General features: G+C 42.2%; 1 long non-coding RNA gene across 1 annotated transcript; it reads right to left on the reverse strand.

The window, feature by feature from the left end:
* Nucleotides 1-1733: 1733 nt before the first annotated feature.
* LOC142469707 (uncharacterized) lies at nt 1734-24216 on the reverse strand. Its single transcript, XR_012789069.1, has 2 exons — nt 23826-24216; nt 1734-4070 (listed from the first exon to the last, which is right to left on the reverse strand). It is a non-coding gene; the product is annotated as an uncharacterized LOC142469707 (long non-coding RNA).
* Between the last annotated feature and the right edge of the window lie 477 nt (nt 24217-24693).

Raw genomic sequence — 24693 nt, forward strand, 5'->3', positions numbered from 1 at the left:
TTCGTGTAAACAAAAGAAGACAAAAAAGGGTTCAAAGTTTTGTAGTCCCAGGTTAATCTACAGCTCAAGTAAAAAACAGGTAATTCTTTTGCTTTGTCTCTTAGTTATTATTTTTATTAAGTGACTCAATATTACAGTACACCCTGTTTCATCCTAGTTGCCGACAGCACCTTGGTTTTCTAGTTTTCTTTTCTCCGTCATGATTCTCAGTTCGGTATGACAGCTGTAAGTCGATTGAATTAATTTTGTGCCTAATTAAAGCATCGTAATTAAAAAGGCTGCTGTAGCAACAAACTATTTGAGGTGCTTTAGATTAAACAATTTGTTCTAACACTGTCCTGAAACGTAATTATCATAATCTGATTTATAACACCTCTCTCCTGGCCTGACATCTGCATAATGTATTAATATGTGCGTTAGGGGCTTGCTTTCTTTTTATTTTCAACTTACTTTTTTCTGTTCCTTGAAATTGTTAACCTCTTGAATGCTGTCCGAGAATTCACTGTCCCACAATGCTTTCTTAGTTGTTGTCTTGTCCCAAGATCACTGTGGCAAGTGAGTAGAGACAGACAGTTTAACTCATTCCCTGTTGATGCACACAGAGTCCTTCCTTTTCTTCTGTAAACTTTATTGTAACACAACAGTGACAAAAAGGGGGGGGGCTTGGTAGGTACCAAATATCAACAGCGGCTCACGTGGGGCAAGTTGATCGGCGGCGGCAACTCACGGGGGAGGGTTGATGAGGAGGCGGCAACTCAAGTGGGGGCGGGCGTGTTCATGGGGAGGAGGCGGTGGCGGCAACTCACAGGGTGTGCCTTTCATGATGAGGAGGCATGGCATCAATTTACCGGGGGGGTGGCAGATTTATGAGGAGGAGGCGGTGGCAGCAGCAACTCACAGGGGGGGTTGGCCAGGATGTGGAGGCGGTGGCGGCAACTCACGGGGGGACAATTTGGGTTGATGAGGTGGCAACTCACAGCGGTGTGTGTGTTTGACTCCTGCTGGTGGAAGCTGGCAATATTCAGTGGCCATGAATGTTGCTGATGGCCTCTTCTGCCAGCAGTGACGTCACTTTCGTCACCTTGACTTCCGCATCGATCAACTCCATTCACTGCCACTGAATTTTGCTCATGTGGTCGGTGCAGCCAAAGAAGTTTCACTTAAAAAATAATTATACCCTCTCTCTTCCCCTTCTCCTCATTCTCTCTCACCCTACCTCCTCATCCTCCCTCACCCCTAGCAGTGGAGGTAAAAGTATAAAGAAAATGTTTGTGGGAATATGCTATAAACCACCAAATATCTGTGAGACTGAGGAAGCTAAAATACATTTGCAAATGGAGAAGGCATCAAAACTGGGTCATGTTTGCATAATGGGGGATTTTAATTATCCAGACATAGACTGGGGCAATGAGATTAGCGTTACAACAAAAGGAAACAGGTTTTTGGGGGTGCTTAAAGATAATTATATGACCCAAATTATTGAGGAACCAATCAGGAGAGGGGCAGTTCTGGATTTGGTCATATCAAACAATGTAGAAGTAATAACAAATATTCAAGTCCTGGAACATTTGGGTAACAGTGATCATAACATGGTCTCTGTAAATAAATATCCTCTACTGCATACGTAGGGACCGTCTCCGTACTCGGATCACACCTCCGGAGGCCTTTCCCACTGTTACAGCCCTGGAAAAATACGACCAGCTCGGAGGAGAAATAATTGAGTCTGACACCAGTGTGCGTCAAAAATCTCTCCTGTTTATTAGGCGATTTCAGTCAGATTATATAGCCAAGCGAAAACAAAGGTGATTATATGCCAATTTCTATTTCCCTTATTTTGTGCTTATGTTAGACATAACAAGATATTAAATCATTTATTTGGAAACTCCCGTACATCACATGATTCAAGATTAAATTGCTGAGACCGTACATAAGTTCCCGTTTGTGCCTTATTTGGTCAATACTTCCTATTTCAGTTCAGAAGTTCAGCCAACATTACATTCATAAAAAAAGGGTAGTTGGAAAAAGGTTAGTTAATTCATGTGACAAAAGCAGAATGGCAGTGTTAGCATAAAATGGTTATACAGTAGACAAAATGGAGTTACCCCTGAAATATATATATTATCAGTCCCTCCTTTTGTCATCACCATGACAACCTCTAAACTGCGGAAGTCTGGAAATCAAATTGCATATTCTCATAATCTAATAAAGGATAATCTACTGAAGGGGTCGGGACACTAGTGGGTAAGAGTCTGGAATGGTAGGCCATGGTTGCGGGACCAGAAACAGGGGCGTTAATATTCAGGGCAGCATATGTGTGATTAACTGACTTAACAGATGGCATCATAAGTTTACATAAAGCTGAACACGTGAACTTGCAGCATGTAATAATAACAACTAATATTACAAACATGCAAACGATAAATATCAGTCCCAAAACAATTCTCTTTCCCTCATTCTGTCATGGGTCCATAACCTACAGTAACAACTACTATATTGTTTTTGATATTGTTGATATACTTTGTCGTACTGAACTAGTGGTGCAGGTTTTGGGGGTCAGAAGAAAATAAAAATATATATATGGCCACAGGAGTTCTTGTTTGTAGAGAGATATATATCGGTGTGGCTGGTATAATATCTTTTCTGTTTACCAGGTTGACTATTACTACAAAACCTATTACCAATTTCTAAATTACTATTCACACTGCTCTTCTGTAACTACTAGCACATTATGGCGGCTAAAATTTGTGAAAATTGGTGGGGGCTAATTTCTACTGGGAGCGATTGCACAAATATCCATCTTGCACGCATCTTTCATACTGCATTTATTCAGAATGGCAAAACAGCAAAATGACTGCTATGGTAAAAAATGGCTGACTTATGATCCTTTCCTTGTGGCTGACACACGCCTCTGGGTGACCTCCCACTTTCCTCATAGCCTCATATCCAATCTTCTTAGTCCCCTTTTATTCTTTAGAGACAGTCTATTTAAAGAACAGTTAACCATTGCATAGTCCTGCTGGACCAGGAGATTGTCCAATTGTGCCTTGTCATTCTTTTTCGGCCATTATATCGGCACAGTTGATTTCTTCTCGGTCTCTTCTTCTGGGGGACTGCTGACATCACCGAAAAGAGGCATAGCGTCGGTGGGGGTACAACGCACTTCTGGATCAAAGTTTACTGCATATGACACATACATAGAGAGTGATGAGTAGGACAGACACACACACAAAAGCATCCAATAGCTTCGCTTCCAGAGAACTAATCCAACCACCAAGTCCCAACAAATCCCATCCGTCATCTCTACCTTTAAACACTGGACTATTTTCCCGAAATAACATGACCTGTTCTAGTTGCAGGGTAATATTCTATCTGTCCTCCTATCACAGAGTCAATAACTTCCCTAGGGAAAACTCGTATTTCTACACCCTTCGTAACCAATTTCTTATAGATGGTTCTACAAATGTCTTATATCATATTGTCTTTTTCTCAAGGGGTTAAATATAACACTCATTTTTCCTGGGGTGCAACCTATTGAATATAGATAGTAAATTGGGTTACATTATATATAAATATTGGCTTTGTTTACTAGGATTCCATTGTGTGACAAAAGGTGTGCATATATGCTATACACAAATCAATAAAAACAAAATAACAATTACTAAACAAAATATACCTGTTACTACCCTATCGTCTTTGTGTGCACACTATTTACACAAACCTAATAGACTATACATTTATAATTAAAATAACAAAACCTGTAAAGAAAAAAGATTATTAAAAAGTTCAAAGTTCATATGTTGAGGCCTGGAATTTTGGCTGTGTCTCTAGGCTTTCCCACTTTGGATACGGTGTAGATTGAAGCAACTGTGGGTGGTGCTGGGATAAGTTTCATATGCGTAACGTGGATCCAAAAAGAGACCTCTGCCATTTTATTTGCTGTAATGGTGATGAGTAGTACTTTTAATAGTAGTAGTAGCGCCTTTTCATCTGGAATGAAGAACGTTCTTGCGTAGGAAATGCTTGACCATTAACCCATCTCTCGTAGGTGCACTTTCAACTTTGACATGTGCCTAGAGAGACTCAAAAATATATTAGTTGCATACAATACTTACTAATTGTTTTACTAAACAGTCACTGTGGTCTTGACTTTGCTACAATTTAAATTCATTAAAATTGGTGCCTCAGCTATTGCCAAACCAAAAGAAAAAAATGGCTAAAATAATTCTGTATAGAACTCCAGAAGAGTTGAGAGCGTTGATGGCGCACTGCCAGAGAGTCCTGAGAGTATAAATCAGGAACAAGAAACAGCCAGGCCACTCCAAAAGTGAAAAAATATTGTCAGGTTTATTGCATGCTGGAAATACACACAGAAAACGGACAGGAAAACGCACCTACGCGTTTCGTACTAGGTGTACTTTAGGTAGGTGCGTTTTGATGTGAATCAACTTTATTGGGGGCACTCTATCGTTACACAGATTAACCCATTGTGGACTTAAACAATATTGGATGTTCAACACAGGACTGGTTACAATTTAGAGCATCACAACCCTCTTGTTTTCATGTATAGAACTCCAAACTAATTACTTGTAATATAATTTCTTTGAAAAGTGCAGAGCACACTGCCAACCTTAAAAGGCACTCAGCATTATTCTTAAAAATAAATAAATAATAATTTCAGATTTCGTTCATCCCGGGCACTAAACCATCTAACTTCTGGGCATAGACAGCTATATAATAAACAGCAATAATACCCCTCCTTTGTTCACATAATTTTTTTTATATGTGAACAATATTACAGAAAGGATAACAGCATTCAAAAAGTAACTAACTATTGTTGCTCGATCTGTAGCTAAACTAACCTGAATCCTTTGGGTATAAAATTTGCATTAAAAACCCTGAAAACACTACTGAATATAAATATAAGCAGCTATTGTCTTCTGACAGAAACATCCTGTAATATAAGAAATTATAGACACAGATTTAAAAACTTTTTTTTTTTTTTTTTCCCCGGATTGGAACAAGCTTGAAATAACTTTCTGGGCATCCTGCCAAAACCTTGGAACAAAACAGATAAGAAAAAAAACTGTTAATTACATTGCAATATAATTTGGGACATCTTAAAAATGCAGCTCCTCACACGGCCTGATTACAGAATAAAATGTGACACACAAAAGAAACAAAAATAATACAACAAAAATGACCAAGACATGGCAATGCAAAACTGTTTGATCCTGCCTGCAAACTATATTAAGTCTTCTCTTCCGCTCCCTTCAGCTAAGCCGACACATCCTTTCCAGCCTGGAGACAAGGTAGTGGTCAAGCGTCTTCCCATCAAAGGAGGGACAACAGAGCCTCCCTACGGACTTCCAACCACGATTCTAGCAGTGACCCATACAGCCGTGCTGACTGAAGAATCATCAACATGGATCCACGCGTCACGTATCAAATCAACGAAGGAATAGAGACACATTTCAAATCCATGAAGGAGTAGAGACACGATCTCAGAAGAATCAGCTCAGATGTATACACTTTCTCGCAATATTTAGCATATGTACATTATTGGTATGCATTATTTACCACATATGCGTGAAAGAATTAGTTAATACTAGCACCTCTGTTAGCTGCCCTCACCACAGTTCACCAGAAAGCTCTTTTTTCTCTGGGGAAGATGAAATCTCTTCTCTCCTTTCCAGGGAACAAGATGAAAGCGAAACCCATGTACCACAGGTCCAGTCTAACTTCCCCAATCTGCCAGAAAAACATTACACACGCTCCAAACGTACAGAAGTCAAAACTAATATCTGGAAACATTTGGCTGTTGAGGTACTGAATATGTCACATTTCTGTTTAGCCGACATGACCAGCACAACTGACATAATCACAAGCTGTTTAATAGCAGTACCCACACGAGTAGAGATTTTGTTAAAAGTGTTTAGCACAGGCAATAATGATAGTTTGGCAGAACATCATGATGTGCGACAGCATTTCTCTATATATGAATATTGTCGTGACTGTCCCCAGTGTACTGGTGAAAAGTGGGCTAATATGACACAAATTACGACACAGAATATAACACAGGGTGACATATGTTATCAAATGACATGTAATCCTGAAAAAATAGGCAAATGTAAACAAGTATAATTGGCACCCTCAACATCCACCAATATGACCCGAATATTGTGTAATCGAGCTGATGACAAATGTTTCAACGTCAATAACACTATGAGCTGTAATCACACAATAAGCACACCAAGTCATATATATTCTGTTAAACTTCCCGTCGGGTGGTTGTTTTCTTGTGGTAATACTACGTACACATATATACCAGGAAACATCTCCGGGGGACCATGTTCTCTCACCAGGTTAGGGATAATGATGTTTCTCTGTAGAACCTGGCCCACATCAAACCAAAGTTAAGCGATCCACTGCTTCAGTCACTGAAGAATGCAATTCACATGTGTTTCTACTATCAGATGCTGAGACTCGATCAGTTTCATTGGACGTTTGGGTTAGGCGCATGGATTGGAGAGTTGGGAAAGAAAATTATTATGGGACTGATATTTATCACTTGCATGTTTGTATTTATTTATTTATTTATAAAATATTTTACCAGGAAGTAATACATTGAGAGTTACCTCTCGTTTTCAAGTATGTCCTGGGCACAGAGTAAAACAAATAATACATGGTTACAAGTACAGTTACATAAATGAACACGGTATACATTATATACAAGACATTGCATGCACAGTTAAAGAAAATATATATTATGAGCGTATGAAACAGTTACAGACCAGATTAAAGTGTGAGACAGCCTTAGATTTGAAACAACTTAAGCTGGGGGTGGATATGAGAGTCTCTGGTAGGTTGTTCCAGTTTTGGGGTGCACGGAAGGAGAAGGAGGAACGTCCGGATACTTTGTTGAGCCTTGGGACCATGAATAGTCTTTTGGAGTCTGATCTCAGGTGATAGGTGCTGCATGTGGTAGGGGTGAGGAGCTTGTTCAGGTAGCTGGGTAGCTTGCCCAGAAAGTATTTGAGGGTGAGACAGGAAAGGTGAACTTTGCGCCTAGACTCTAGTGATGACCAATCTAGTTCTTTGAGCATTTCGCAGTGATGTGTGTTGCAGTTGCATTGGAGAACAAAACGAAAAATTGAATTGTAGAGGGTGTCAAGTTTGCTAAGGTGGGTTTGAGGAGCCGAGCCATATACTATGTCTCCATTGTCAATAATTGGCATTAGCATCTGCTGTGCGATACGCTTTCTGACCAGGAGACTTAGGGAGGATTTGTTCCTGTAAAGTACCCCTAGTTTGGCATAGGTCTTGGTTGTCAGGGTATCAATGTGCATCCCGAATGTTAAGTGGGAGTCAAACCATAAGCCCAGGTATTTAAAACTAGTGACAGGTGTTAGGGTGGTGTTAGCGTTGGTTCTAATCAGGAGCTCAGTCACTGGAAGCTTTACAAATTTAGTCTTGGTCCCAAATACCATTGTTACAGTATTGGCAGTGTTTAAAAACAGTTTGTTTTGGGAAATCCAGTTTTTGAGTCTCAAAAAGTCAGACTGAAGTATGTGTTGAAGGTCAGAGAGGCTATGGCTGTGTGCATATAGGATTGTGTCATCTGCATACATGTGTATTGAGGCTTCCTTACAAGCTGTGGGAAGATCATTAATGAACACTGAGAAGAGTAGGGGCCCCAGAACAGAGCAGAGCCTTGTGGGACACCACAGGTGATATCCAGGGGGTTGGAGTTAGAGCCTGAGATGGACACATGTTGGGATCTTCCTGATAGGTAGGACTGAAACCAGTTTAAAGCATGTTTCCCTATTCCAGAGCTCTGGAGTTTGTTAAGCAGGATAACATGATCAACTGTGTCAAAAGCCTTTGCAAAATCTAGGAATACTGCACCAGTGAGTTGTCCCCGTTCCATTCCACACTGGATTTCATTGCAAACTTTTAGCAGGGTAGTTACGGTGGAGTGTTTGGGACGAAACCCAGATTGGAATTGGCTAGGGAAATTTGTCTTGGTGTAGAAATCGCTTAATTGGGAGTGGACACATTTTTCCATAACTTTGGATAGAATTGGGAGAAGTGAGATTGGCCTGTAGTTTGAGACAGTGTTTTTGTCCCCACTTTTGAAGATTGGGACAACTCTGGCAGTTTTCCAGGTCTTAGGGATATGGCCTGCAGACAGGATAGAGTTGACTATGGACGCAATTGGTTTGGCAATGGCTGGGGCACCAAGTCGTAGGAACCTAGATTGTAGTAAGTCGGGTCCACATTGGCTGCTTAGTTTTAGTTTGAGGAGCGCTTGTGTAATCTCCTCTTCAGATACTGGGCTAAATTGAAAATTGTAGGCAGTGTTGGGAGGGGGTGGGACTGTAGGGATACTCCCAGGATGAGATTCATGTTTGGGGTTTGTGCTGCGTTTCGCTAATAAGTTAGTGGCACACCCCACAAAGTAATCATTGAATGCATTTGCAATGTCAGTAGGGTTTGTCAGAGTAATATCCCCCTTAGTGATATTACTTGGTTGTTGATGGTTAGGAGGCTGGAATATATTGTTGATAACCTTCCAGAAGTTAGCTGGGTTTGATGTATTTTGGTGGAGATTGTCAGAGTAATATTGTGCTTTTGCATGCCTTGTTTGCCTTGTGCACATGTTCCGCATGCATCTGTAGTGATTGAGATCCTTGGTAGTGCCAGTTACTTTGTAGCTTTTCCACAAGGTATCCCTGAACTGGTAGAGTGCTATAAGGTCAGGTGTAACCCATGGAAGATGAGCCCCCCGTACCCTTATTTTGCGTAGTGGAGCATGGGTATCGCAGAGTTTTAAGAACTCGGATTGGAAATAGTCGAGCGCCGAATCGGGGTCGGGAATTAAATCGAATCTGTGCCATGGGCAGTTGGTAAGGTCATCCAGAAACTGTTGTGGGTTAAAGTTTTTAAATGTTCTAGTGAGGAGAACTTTAGGGCTTGATTGGGGCGGTTTAATTTTCCTTACACAGTACACTATTGCATGATCACTGAAAATATCAGGAAGGATGCCAGAGGATTGGATTCTGCTGGGGTTTGAGGAGAGAATCCAGTCTAGCAAGGAATGGTTATGCGATTTCAGGTTTATCCGTGTGGGTTGGGAAATGAGTTGTGATAGGTTAAGTGACTTGAGTTGTATCTGGATTTTGTGGTTTTTAGGGTCAAGCCAATTGAAGTTGAAATCCCCTAGAACTAGCAGCTCACTCTTCTCATGCAGAGAGGAAATGGAGCCAAGAAATTGGGTGATATCAGTCAGGGATCGTAGAGGGGCTTTAGGGGGGCGGTAGATGCCAGCGAGTAAGATGGGCTTAGAAAAGGGGAGGCAGATTTTGCCAACTAGAGTTTCAAAAGAGGGTGGGCTTGGTGGGCAATTTAACAGTGTAAATTGTAAGGTGTCTGCAATATAAAATAACACCCCTCCTCCTCTCTTTGACCTATCTCTCCTAAAAATGGAGTATCCCTGAATGGCAATATGTGCATCAGGGGTTTTAGAGGATAGCCATGTTTCTGTAAGAACGATGGCTTTAGGTTTATGCAAAGGGCACCATGCCCTTAGTTCATCCAGTTTGGGCAGCAGGCTCCGGATGTTTATATGGGCGACAGATAGCCCTTTTTGGAATTTAAAGGTGGAATTCTCAGGGGCATGGGACAGAGCTGAAATGGGAGGACCTGGGTTAGGTTCAATATTACCTTCTAAAGAGAGTAATAGTATGAGTAAACATTTGGTTAGTTGTTTGCAAGTTGTAGATTTGTGGTGTTTGCCATTAGAGTGAGCAGTGGTTGGTGTGCTGGTTTTTAGAGTTCTCCACCAACATTCAGTAGATAGTGCAAGGCTTCTGAGTAGTCCAGGGTGTATGGTGATGTTGGGTGTGGGCCAGGATGGAGGAGTTTGTAGTGGATAGAGAGAGTAACATCTCCATGAGGCCAGGAGAAAGAAAAAAGTTAAAATACATAGCAGGTTCATGATGCCAGAGGTAGGCAGTGCTGCAAGGAGCTGTTGTGAGCAGAGTGAGTGTGAGCAGACTAACAGCAGGTGTGTGCCTGTTCCTTGTCAAATGTTTAGCTGTATTGCAATGCTAGTCAGTTCAGGGTTTCAGTGTATTGTGCAGTCAGTTTTGGGAGAGACTGCAGTAAATAAATTTTAAAGGGGTGGGGGGTTGAAATAGGCAGGTTAGCAAGCATGGGATCATAGTGTGATCTGAATAGCTTACCGTTTGTTGTCGTGAGTAAAAGAGTGTGCAGTAGATCCAGTCCCCAGTCACCTCTAGTCAAACAGTAGTCTAACTGTATTTATCACTTAAAAGCTCACTTTAAATGCCTCACTGCCTAATGCAGTTCCTGCCCAATGCAGCAAAGGTGTTGGTATTATACAGAAAAAACAGTCACATGACCCTCCCCCTCCCCAATCAGTTAGCTTGTTCCATTTGGTCAATTAACAGCACAGAGTTAAGAGGAAAAAAAAAAACTTTTTACATTCAAACATACTAACTTATATCAATTCTACAAGGCCACAGTCAGGCTTTTACACAGGATTTGCACAGCATCAGGAACATACTTATATCAATTCTACAAGGCCACAGTCAGGCTTTTACAAAGGATTTGCACAGCATCAGGAACATACTTATATCAATTCTACAAGGCCACAGTCAGGCTTTTACACAGGATTTGCACAGCATCAGGAACATACTTATATCAATTCTACAAGGCCACAGTCAGGCTTTTACACAGGATTTGCACAGCATCAGGAACATACCTGTGAAGAGAATGCAATTAGATCCATGTCATATCAGCTGAGGTTATTGGTCATTGCATGAAGAAAGTGAGTATATTAACTGTAGTCTAACTGTATTTATCACTTAAAAGCTCACTTTAAATGCCTCACTGCCTAATGCAGTTCCTGTAGTATTAGTTGTTATTATTTCATGCTGCAAATTAATGTGTTCATCTTTATGTAAAATGATTATGCCTTCTGTTAAGTCAGTTAATCACACATATGCTTCACTGAACGTTAATGCCCCTATTCCTAGTTTCCCAAATGTAACATATAACTCTAGAACTACAACCACCAGTGTCCCGATACCTTTAGTGGATTATGATAATATTCAAATCCAGTACGAGACCCCTGTATCCTAGGGATTGTCATTTTATGACAAAAGGAGGGAGTGACGATGTGTGTATCAAGGGGGGACTCCATTTTGACTGTTATATAACCATTTTATACTCATTATGCCATTATGCTTTTGAGTCAGATGTTGAATTGAACTTTTACCCACTTAATGGTGACTGAACTACTGAACTATGTTTTTTCAGACTTATTTCACCATGTAGAAACAGGAAGTTTAGCCAGCCGTGCTGAGCCTGAATTTACGAAATGTCTTGAACAATGAAATGTCTTAACAACAAGAATGATGACGCTTCCTAGACTGCCCCATGATCGAGCAGTTAGACTAGTTCCCAAATCGTAACTTTCCAGCTGTCACTTTCTAGATAAACATAAAGGGAAGTAAGTTTCTCACGTCTACGTGTTTTTTCTACGCTCGCTTGCCTATATAACCTAACTGTAAACTATTAATAAACAGGAGAGGTTTTTGACAACGCTCACTGGTGTCTGACTCAATTACTTCTCCTCCGAGCTGCTCGTCTTTTCCTGTCCAGCACTTTAAGAGTGGGTTAATGGCCTCCGGAGGTGAATCATCCAAAGTACGAGAGAAGGTTCCTACGCAGCGCCGTAGAGAATATTATATTTACAGGTACCTCTGCTATACTGGGGAGCCCCATGCTATGCTATATCTGTGTACACCTGCAGATATATTTTAACCCCTTCATACCCATTTACCTTGTCTGGAAGATGCTGCAGCAGGGACTCTGGCAGTGAGTCGTAAGAGCGTTTTCAGGGTACAAGGTTGGCGGAGTACTGCGCTTAGCAGTATCAGAGGATATCACTCAATCTCCGTATACAACTTTAGGGGTATCCCATAACCCGGAAGCCCGCTACATAGACGCATTCTGCAAAGACTTTCTCCGCCAAACCCACCATGAAACTTACAGCCTAGAAATCTCCCGATCCCAGCATCCCCGGAGAGGAAATAAAATCACATCATTCTTTAATGTCGCAAAATCAGTATACAGTTGCAGTAATACATTTTTGACATCTGGGTCCCAGAGCTGACACTCTAAGACCCTAACACACGGGTCAGGGTTAACCAAGTGGGCCTGAACTTTATTATAAGCCCAGTTAACCCCTTCCCCGCTACACGCAGCTACTTGTCTCAGTTTCTGGACCTTCTTGTGCTCCCTCTTGTACCGAGTCACCTGGGCTCTAAGCTTGGCCTCTAGCGATGCTTTGGTGATGCTCAGGGTAGCCTTCAGTTTCTCATGCTGCTTTGCGAAGACACACTGGGTAATCAGACGTTCCTGCAGCACTTTTACTTCTTTAGAAGCCTGCAGATTTTGTTCCTGCAGCGTTTGCTGCTTCTCCTCTGCATTCTGGAGTTGCGTATGCAGACATTGCAGTTGGTTCTGCAGTCGGTGCACTGCTTCAAACTTTTCATCTTCCAAAAGTTTCTATATTTTTTCAAGCTCGTGCAGCTTTTCATTCCTTTCATTGACATGGTCTGTCAAATCTGAATTTTCTTCTTTCAGTCTTAAATTTTCTCTTTTTGCAGTCTCTGTAATATTCAGGGCCTCCTTGTAGTCCTCCTTCCATTTACACACTTCTTCTTTGAGACTCCCGGTCTCCTGGCGTGAGAATTCCATCTCTAGGTTGAGGGTCTGAAGCTCCTTCTGAGAGACTTTGAGATGTGATTTATTCTATTTATTTTTATTTACATTTATTTTGGTTAATAAGCATTTAGAATAGCGCAGCACTACACCTTTTTTCTTTTTGAAACGCCCAGCACACCATCCAGCTAAGTGATACCACGCCCTTCCGAGAGCGTTCCCGTCATATCGCTCACAGAGATGTGGAGATCGTGAGAGACGTCTTACAAGAAATGGAGAGGGCGGGCATTGTGACCAAATTCCATAGTCCCCACATGTCGCTGATCATGCTGGTGCAGAAGAAGAATGGGTTGGTCCGATAGTGTGTCAACTATCGAACCCTGAACAACCACACCGTGCCTGACCAGTAGACTCTTCTGAGGATTGAAGAAAATCTCAACGTGCTGTCGAGAAGTCAGTGGTTCAGTGTTCTGGACCTGAGATCTGGGTACTGTAAGGATACATCATCCGTGCCCCTTCCGACGCGCTCCCAGCTTACCCAGACCCGCGATCAGGTGCCCTGCCTCGGCTGCCTCCTGCATCACATCTCGCAGACCAGTCATTACCAGCGTACCTTCTACAAGCGCGCACGGACCTCACTCGGCACTAAATGCCGTTCCTGCTGGTCCCACCTCAGGCTTCGCTCACACGGTAACGTCACCATCGTGCAGCACACACCCGCTATATGCAGCACGCGCGAAGAGTCTCCTCTGTTCCGCTATGTTATTGGATTCACCTGCCTTGTCTCCATAAGCCAAATACAGCCCTGCATACTAGGGAGTATGCTTCCTCCTCATTGGTATGTTCTTCCTATATATGCTCAGCCTGCCCTCTGGCACATTGGCTGAGCATAACCTTGTTTATGTGTGCTATGTTCACTGCAGTTCTGCCTCCTGTATAAGCCTTGCCTGTCTTGTCCTGTGTTGCCTGACCTTGTTTGCTTTTTAAATTCCGCACTTCTCCGCTTCTGACCCGGCTTACCAACGATGATTTATACCTCTCCAATCCCGACCTTGGTAAAAGTACCTGCAACTATCTGTACCTCTCCAATCCAGACCTTGGCAAGTATCACTTACCATCATGACTTCTCCTACTCCGACCCGGCTACATCGACCTATCTACAGTCCTGATGCACCTTCGTTACTGTGGGTTGGCGTTTATCAAATCCCCACCTCGGTCTCGTGGTAACCCCTTGTTTGTGGTGAGTGCATCATTACAGGTACTACCAGGTACCAATGATGCAGAAGACAGCATTTGTTTGTCCCCTTGTATTCTACCAGTTCAACCGCATGCCCCAAGGCATTTGTGGTGCACCGGCAACATTCCAACGTTTGATGGAGAAGACCATCGGCGACATAAACCCACGGGAGTGCTTAGTCTACCTGGACGACGACATAGTCTTCGGCAAGACTCTGGAGGAACACGAAGAATGGCTGCTGAAAGTGCTGGATTGGCTGGGCAAGGATGGCTTGAAGATGTCCTTGTACAAATTCCGGTTCTGCCGCACAACAGAGACCTACGTGGGACACGTAGTGTCCGTGGATGGGATAGCTACCTACCTCACCAAAGTCAAATCCATGGTGAACTGGCCCGAACCCGAAAACGTAATGGAGCTCCACTCCTTCTTAGGATTCTGCGGCTACTATCGCTGCTTTGTGGAGAAATATTCGAACAAAGAAAAGGTCCTCAACAACCTTCTCAAGATCTACCCCGAGGATAGAGTGCGGAAAGCCACCTCTGTGCGACTGCCATTAAACGACAACTGGACGGTCACATGTGAAAAGGCATTCATCGGCCTAAAGAAAAATTTAATGCAGGTACCCGTTCTCGCTTACACCGATCCCGAGCTGACAAACATTCTTCATGTGGATGCGAGATTCAATGGCCTAGGTGCAGTCTTGCACCAAAAGTACCCGGCAAGCCTTCGGGGCCTGTAGCCTATGTCAGTCGCAGCTTAACCCCCAGCGAGCAGAATTATCCCGTCCACAAGTTGGAATTCCTCACTCTAAAGTGGGCAATTGTAGACAAACTACATGACTATCTGTATGGAGTCACCTTTCAAGTGCGTACGGACAACAATCCGATTACGTACATATTGAAGTCCGCCAAACTGGACGCCACCGGTCACAGATGGCTGGCGGCTCTCTCGAGCTACCGGTTTACGCTGAAGTACAAACCCAGGTCCCTGAACATCGGAGCCCATGCTCTATCCAGAAGACTGGGACTGAGTATCACCCTGGACGATGACTTCTGGGAAGAAATCGCTGGACCAGGGATGCAGGCTATTTGCTCGACCGCAGCCATTGGGGAAGATTAAGTGGCCATCTCAGAACTGAGAGTCGCAGATTCATTGGGATGTCAATCAAAGGCTTTCCCTGCCACCTATTGCAACCCAGAGGGAATGAATATCACCCCAGACAAAATCATCGCCTGGAAAGATCTGGTGCAGTACCAGATACGGGATCCCATGGCTGGAGCAATCCGCCAGGCCATCCAGCAAAAAAAGCCCTCCCTTTGGAAATGAGCTCCCAGCGACATGGTCGCCCTACTGAGGGAAATGGACAAATTTGAAATCGACAAGGGTTTACTCTATCGGGTGGATCAATATTAGAAACACCCGGATAGAAGGCAACTGGTTCAATCCACGAACCTACAGCATATGGTTCTACGATCACTACACGATGACCGTGGACATCTTGGGGTGGACAAGACCTTTGGCTTAATACGCGACTGGTTCTTCTGGCCTCGGATGAGAGAGTCGGTTGAACACCATTGCCGCCGATGCTCATGGTGCATCCAACGCAAGACACTCCCTACCAGAGCTGCTTCAATGGTTCATCTGAAGAGCTGGGTTCCCTGGAACTCGTATGCATGGACTTTCTATGTATCGAGCCAGATGCCCAGACCATTACACTTGCTATGCCCAAGCCTTCCCCACCAAAGATCAGAAGGCCATCACGGTGGAAAAGATTCTGTGGGAGCGGTATTTTAGACATTACAGCCTACCCAATTGCCCACATTCGAATCAAGGGCAGGACTTTGAAACTAACCTCATCTGGGAGTTGCTGAAATTGCTAAATATCACTGAGTTCCAAACGACCCTTTACCATCCCGAGGGAGATGCTCTGCCGAAAAGGTTCAACCGGACCCTCCTCGACATGCTCGACACCTTAAAAGGTTCACAGAAGAATGAGTGGACTAAGCATGTGGAGTCCTTTGTGCACACCTATTACTTCACCAGCCACGAGTCTATGGGATACACTCCCTACTTTCTAATGTTCGGGCGAGAAGCACGGCTTCCAGTATACATCTGAGGGTATCTACCGACAAGGTACCCAACAGGACGCACTTCAAGTGCGTACAGCGGCTCCAAGAAAGCCTGCAACAAGCCTATCACCTAGAACATAAGGCATCGGCTCATCTGAATGCCTGTAACAAATGGCGCTATGACCATAAGGTCCACCATCGGGAGATTCGTCCTGGAGACACCATTCTCCTCCGCAACCTTGGGATTTCCGGCAAACAGAAGCTGGCTGACCGTTCGCGAGCCGGAGTATTTGAAGTAGAATTGCAGATGCGTGGCCTCCTGGTTTACCGTATAAGAGACACAGATGGCCGGGTAAAGGTCTGGCACCAAAATCATGTCCTGCCTATTCCGCAAGTGGGGGATGACGATCTTGAAATAGAGACTACACCATTGGCCTATGAGCCCAGTGGAGCTGAAGAGAGAGCGGAAAAATTAACAGAAACCCGAGGATCCTATGGAAGGGTCCTCTAGTAGTACAGACCACACTCACCGGGCACCTTAAGGAGCCACGGGTAATGGGCCCAGGCAGCATACACCTACTCAGGTGACTCCATTGAGCCCTCCTTTGGACCCTAGGAGTCCTTGTTTCGTACCCGTAAGAGACATGTCAGAGACTGTTACACCCCCTATGCCCGAGCCTCAAACTTATGATTATTACTCCCCAGAGGGAGTTGCCAAAGAAGAGCTTTGCAAAAGCCAAAGAGTAAGGTACCCTCCCTACCAGGTAACCTATGATTCGTTAGGGGCACCCCACTACGAAGCTCAGCAGTGGTCTTGTAGCAAAACTAAATCTGTCATTGTAATTTTCACAGAAATGTACAATCTGATATAAAGCCATTGTAATGCATTAAGTTATATATACATGTCATGCATTTTTATTATATAAAAGTTGTGTTGATGTTATGTCTTTCCCAAACGGGGACTTGGTTCTTTCACCAGGGAGAGAGAATAGCCTGAGTCCCCATGGTCCCCTGTTTATCCCCTTACCTTTCATAATCAGCGGAGGCTGGGGAGAGTGCGGGGGGATGTGCAGTAGCAAGCACAAGCGGTGGCCATTAGGAGTATAGCACATCAGGGTAACTACAAGTTGCAGACCACATGTTGCCAGGAAACTAATATGCCTGAGAGATGCATAGCATTTAGAATTCTGACATTTGGAGTTCTGAAAGTTGGGAGACTGACAGTTGGAGCAAGGACAGATGCAGTTGGATGCATTGGCTAAGGGTTGCTCATGTAATGTGAGCTTGAGATAAAAGGTGGCACTGTGTGCTCATTTGCATGTCATTCCCCAGAATCCCTTGCTGCAGTGGAAGCGCTGTGTGCTGGGTGATAATGGTGAAAGACAGGGTTGCAGACCTGTCTAAGACATGCAAATGAATATACAGGAATATTTACAGTTGCTTTATGCTTTACTGTGGAGGGTTTTTGTCACTTTTTTACCCACCCTAACCATATATATATATATATATATATATATATATATATATATACACACACACACACACACACATATACATATGCACACGTTCTGCTTATGCCACAATTATAAACCTTATATGTATGTTTATGGTTTCTTTTTACTTAGCTGCACTCCAAAAATTAGAGTGCTAGCTATTTCCAAGCACGTGTTAGCCCCTTAATTGAATGTGCTTAGATCGGGGATCACAGGCACACGCCAGCACTGAAACACACTTTATTTTTTATATGTGGTTTCTACCTGTATGAACAATATAAAACAAATATGTAAGTGTGACGTAATTCTTCAGCTACTTGGGATCCAAAAATTAGATTGCTAGCTCACTCAGTGCTGCAAATACAATTAGCACATTTCACATACATCCAGTTACCTGCAGCTAGCTTTAAAGCTGCAAAACAGGGACACAAATAATAGTGTAGGGGAAAACATGATATTAGGGGGACAATACATTTTAACCCCTTCAGTCCCAACATGGATTAGGGTTAATAGAGGTGGTGAAGGAGAAAACAGGTGAGTGTGGTGAACATAAAGTTAACCCCTTCCATCCCAACACGATTTATGGTTAATAGCGATGGTGTAGGGGAAAAAAGGGATTATGGGGATAATACATTCACTCCCAACATGGTTTAAGGTTAGCCAGCCAGGTATAATGCCTTTATTATTGGCCTGGTTAAACCCCCTCGCCACAGGCTGCTACAGGGAACCCCTACCTAGGGACATTTCCCCTGTAGCTGTATATAGTTAGTGTATAGTGCCATTTAAAGATGCCACACAGCGATTTGTGGACTGTGGTCTGGGGCTGGACAACCACCGCACTATCATAGGTGAGACCCTCCTACTGGAGTTCACCCCAAGCAGAGGCGGAGACTTTGCTGACATAGACATCGCTGTAAAAGTGAATCCTTTTGCTTTACGGCTTTTGGAGCACCTGGGCAGGTACCTCACAACGTGCACCAACTATAACACTTTCAGTTACTGCGAGCAGCGCTGTACCACACATTGGGTGGGCTGGCTCTTGTGAACACCAGGGAGGTTGGGTGCCCAGGGGCCCCTCATTACTTTGGGGAAATCTCATCAGGGGTGGACACTATGGTTGGAGGGCACAGTGGGGCTACGGCCGTGCGAGTCCTATATTGTTTGTGGGTTAATAATATATCTAGTCGTACCTGTTTTCAGTAAACTGTTTTTTTAAATACAAGTGTGTGATCTTATTGTATTGGGTCCTATGAAGGTTTTATCCGGCTCTGTCAGGATCCCTCACAGGTGGAGGCGCTGTCACCAGATGGGATCAGGTACACCCTGGGCTCCCAGCAGTGGAGGTTCAGGCCTCGTGAGCCACAGGTAAAGCACCACATACTCAGTTCTCCCATAGGGTGGGGGAAAGAGCGATATATATATATATGCCCTGAGGAAGGTCCCGTTGTGAGGACCGAAACGTTGGTGGCCTTGTGTTCCATAATACACTTTTTTGACATCAACCTTGCAGTGTGCTGTCTTTTTTGGTCATCAGGATCCCCTGGTTACCACACGTCTATATATATATATATATATATATATATATATATATATATATATATATATATATATATATATATATATATATAGCAACTGTAAATATTACTGTATGTTCATTTGCATGTCTTAGACAGGTCTGCAACCCTGTCTTTCCCCATTGTCACCCAGCATACAGCGCTTCCACTGCAGCAAGGGATTCTGGGAAATGACATGCAAATGAGCACTCAGTGCCACCTTTTGTCTCAAGCTCGTATTACACAAGGGTTGCAGACCTGTCTAAGACATGCAAATGAACATACAGTAATATTTACAGTTGCTTTATGCTTTACTGTGGAGGGTTTTTGTCACTTTTTTTACCCACCATAACCTTAATAATATATATATATATATATATATATATATATATATATATATATATATATATATATATATATATAGGAAAAAGAAAAAAGATAGCGCCTAGATGCAAGGATATAACCAGAAATACTGAGTTATAAATAAAATTGTATGGTAAATCAATATAAATGCCACTAACCTAACTAATAAGGTATTAGTGAACAGAAATCAAGTGCCCATACAATGGTCAATGGTGTAAATACAATGCTGGCTTTGGCAATACAATAGAACATATATAAAAATATATATGTTGAATGAAAAAAATCAAAATGAAAAAATGCAAAAAATGAAAAAATAAAAATCACAAGGGAAAAAGATATAAATATATATGTGTATGCTATTGTCCAAATGTATATACATGCTATGTGAGTGAATCTAAAAGAAAAATAAATGACCTGTGTTGAATGTCAATATAACGAAGATGCTGGCAGCTTTCTTCTTGGGTGCAACAAACTCCCTTGACGAACCTAAGAAAAAAAGACCCCTAACCCTAACCCTAACCCTAACCCAATATTCATTAGGGACATTACCATATCTACCCACCTAATCGCAGGCGTGTTATCAAGGATACAGTCACGTGATGTTTAATACAATTTAATTACGTTTTAACACCCTATTTTTTATTCATGGTTATAATAAAGTATATTTTTAAATTTTACAATATTACATTTCTTGTGACTGAGTGCTGAAAGACTGGGTCCTTTTTCTTTCACATGATATAATCACGTCTCCATCCAGTCAGCACCTCACCGTGGTCTAACACTAGCTGTGCAGGTTTCCTTTGCGTGTAGCGAGAGGAAGTGTCCCAAGATTCTCTCGAGATTATCCGTGCTGAATGGGATCTTCAGACTGCTCATTCGGGTTGCCGGAGAGACACCGAGACAGTGACACCAGCAGCAGTGGGGCCCCATTGCATACACAGCGATACGGAGCGAACTGATTGCAGTCTGGTACATGCTGGCACATGGGCTTGCCCCATACAACGCTTTTAATTCATTGGCAAAGTGTGAGTGCGCAATTGTCTTTGTTTGTGATATTAAACCTCAATCGTTGTATTTTACACATGGATCGGACGCTTTTCCTCTTTTTTCTTTTCTAACAGGTATCTGCTGGGAGGTTGTTGACCCAAAGGAAGAACCTGCCCGGATCCATTTAATTCCTATCAGGTTACCCAATCTTGGGCTATAGGACATTGGACTTTCATTTGTTCTTTGTCATATTTGAACATTTTTGAACTCAGACATTTTTTTTACATTTTTTTTAGTTGTTTATTACAATTTTTTTCTTTATTTTATAGGTTATTGTTTTTATTAGCTACTCATATTTTATTGTGTTATATTCACTCACCCTTTACTATATCCACCTTAGTAGTTATCACCACTTCTCATATTGCATGGTATGGTAATTAATACAGGCATCTGTGCTAGATAGAGATATATCTTGGTCATTTGGTCACAGTGGTACTGCAATTCGGGTGGTAACTGTTACAGGCGCTGTCTAATTTTTCTCATCACCATACATACATACACATATATACACACACACACACATTATATATATATATATATATATATATATATATATATATATATATATATATATATATATATATAGATAGATATGTAGTATATGTACATGTACAATCTCTCACATTTCCACACCTATTTATAAATAATTTCCACACCTACCCACACCATTTATATTAACTCCCATTCCACACACACCTTTTGTATAGCACTGTATACACTGTGGGCTCTCCATTCTTTATATTCACACAGATACACACATACACACACATACACACACACTCTTACATCACTAACTTTCAGGAACCATTTAACACCTCTAGCCATAAATCACATCCACACACGGGGGAGGGACAAGCACAGATAACATTCCAAGAGACACTGTTTTTAAGTATACCTTTTGCTTGCTTCATTCATTGTAACATCGACGGAAGAAGAGATCAGTGTATCTCGAAAGGTCGCACAAATAAAAGCATTTCGTTAGCCACAGAACGGTATCATCTATTTATTTTATGATTATTGAAGCTCAGCTAACACGGTACTGATACCTCTACATGAATATATGAATATGTATATGAATATGTATATATATATATGTATATGTATATATATTAGGGTTATAACACAAACAAATAGTAGCGCTAGATAGTGAATAATATATAGTGAAGTGTGCACAACAATGAAGTGTAAAAGAAAAAAAATTGTAATTGTAATTAGACACATACACTGGCGACACACTTTATTCGAGCTTGGCTAGTCCCACGAATTCGGGTATACCCGGGTGTATTGAGGTTTGTGACTGTTTTCTGCCCGAGTACATTGAGTTATTTTCCAAGCAGGGATTGAAGCATTTTATTCCCGCTGGCTGCAATACTGCACAGTATATATATATAAACTGCATTACAATTCATGAATTTATGCCATCTGGTAGACACGCGAAGCATTGCAGCCTATTAAATCCTAATCATTATCATTTAACAGATCAGCCGCCCATCAGCCAGGCATGAACCCAGGCTGGGAAGGCAAATGCAACGGGGCTTGTCAGAGGTTAGGAGTGGCGCATTCCAGGTATCTGCCAGGTACATACCGGGTATTTGCTCGAATAAAGTGTGTCGGTGCAGTATGCTGTGAAAAAAAGCAAAAAAGTGTCAAACAAATGTTCAGAAATGATGAAAAACAATCCAGTATCAGGAACAGTCCTTACGGGGGAGGCAAAAGCTTCAGCAGTGATCAAGCCTGACCACAATAAATGCAAAAAAACAAAAAGAAAGAAGCGCCAGCTTCTTATATAAAGAAAATAAATGAGATTTATTGAGAGGTAGAGTGGTCAATGGGACCTTTGCTCTCAGGTGAAATTAAAAAGCATACAATTAAAACATGTGGTTGCAAATTGTGGCAGTGACCAAGCAGTGTGAGGTGTAGAATAAGAGGCAGGAGAATGGGGCATCAATAGTTAATGAAGCAAACAGTGAGGGTAAGTCATCTATACCAAACGCAGTCCATGAACAGCCATGTGGCACAAGCAGTCAGAGTATAATTTGGTCACCAATAGAGAATGTCCCTTCTCAGATATTGAATATGGTGTACTGACCGCAGACCTTATTGGACACGCAACTGATTCCTTACACGTGTAGTCCTTTTCCGCTGTGGGATAGTAGATACATATATATATACATATACACATACACATACACATACAAATTTAGACCAGACAGTTTACAATATTCAAAAGCATCATGCAGATTTATATTTATCTTCACATTTGAAGATGCACCAACATTTAGATTGTAAGCTCTTTGAAACTGTGCAATACAGTGCTAGATAAGAAAAAAATAAAATCATTTTACCACAAAAAAAAATTATTGGCACCAGAAAAAGTCAAATCAAAAATCTCATAACTTATTTGCTAACCCTACTGTTTCAATTCCTGTTTAATTTTAACATTAACAAATAAGATAAGCAGTACCACGCTGTGTTCAGCTCAGCAACTTTTTTTCCTGTAGTTTTCAATGGTGCTTGTTGATTTATTGGCTGTTCATTGTGACAGTACTAACCTAACTAAATATAAAACCAAGTCATGATTTTTTTTGTAGGCAGTGATAAATTATTGGCTGTTCTCTACATCTGATGATCAAGCACATTCTAGGAGGCTGGAAAGAAGCACAAATTTGCACAAAAGTTTTTATATTGACACTGCTACAAATATATCTGCATGAGGACTGTAAAAATGTTTCCGTTTTTCCTATAGAAAAAATATATATTTTCAATATTTAATTTCATCAGTTCGGTTTCTGGACAATCATCAGAAAATGCATTTTTTGATTCTTTGACAGGGTGCCTAATTTCTGAAAATCTATTCTACAGTATATGTACATCACTGTATAATTATACAGTGTAAATCTGTTTTTAAACTTATTCTTCTTTGTGAATAATATGTAATTTCAAGTAACCCCCAACACAAACCTGCATAACGTGCAGACCAAGCAAAATCCGACATGTGTTTTTTTTCTTTTGTTTCAATCTTTTTTATTGATTTTCAAGACAGAGAAACACTGATTATTACAATACCGAGGGAGCATATTACAGCATATACAGTACAATACACCTCTACTTCAGAGAGAACAGCAGGAGAACATAAGCAGATTGTGCAGAAAATGATTCGGTTGAAGGAGGACATTTTTGATATATAGCATTAGTAACACCCCTACCCCCCCCCCCCCCCCACCCACGGCTGCAGAAGATAACACATATTCAGTCTCTGCAGACAGGGTTTCTACCTGCTTCAGCGTAGTGTAGCTCAGTCAGTTTTTACCGTTAGTATTAGGGCTTCTCTGGTGGATCCAGGCCTAGGCTGTAGTGAGTAGTAGAATAAGTGGGATAAGGGTGCCAGGAACATTTAACAGGATGCTTGCTTTATTGTCAGCAGGATCAGCATACCAAACAGCATTGACAGGACAGGCTTTCAGTATCTCTCTCATACAGCAGTTCCCCCATTGCTTGTAGTTCCTCCCAGGACCCAACTTAACCCTGGATAGGAGTGGAGTAGGCTCAGCCCCAGGTCCCTACTTAAACCTGGCTATAGTCCTGCTCCCTGCAGCATGGTAACCTCTGTGCCTGCACCAGGCACCTTGAAAAGGATCTCCACAGAACTAACTATCTAGGGTGGGTCCCAACTTTATACACCCAGGGGAGTGTAAACCTTTCCTCCCCCCTCTCCCCCCCCCCAAACTGCATGTTGCAAAGCATCACCCCCCCAGTCACATGACCTATCAGAACGTTCCTAGCTCTGAGTCATGCTCACCAGACTAGCAGATGCCTGAATATTACAACAATAGAACTTGCTTCTGATACTTCTCACATGTAAGACCATGTGCAATGGGTTTAACCCCCACACTGCCAGAGTGCTGCCATAGCCTTCATGCTAAAAGGGCCTGGTTTTAGCAGGGGTGGCTACACATTTATCACTGCTTTATATATCTGAGCAGTCTGGGCTAGGGTTGCCAGGTACCCGGTTTTGAACCAGACAGCCTGGTATTTTGCCCCTGTGTCCGATATAAAATGGAAGATAATACCAGACATGTATGTATTACGTCTCTCCAAATGCAGAGTGAATGCGGGGGGGGGGGGGGCTGGTGGTCGGTCAGAGCAGTTGCCGCCATGCCGGGCATCGTGGCAACTGC

This window comes from Ascaphus truei, chromosome 19, assembly GCF_040206685.1.
Source record: "Ascaphus truei isolate aAscTru1 chromosome 19, aAscTru1.hap1, whole genome shotgun sequence".
Taxonomy (NCBI): domain Eukaryota; kingdom Metazoa; phylum Chordata; class Amphibia; order Anura; family Ascaphidae; genus Ascaphus; species Ascaphus truei.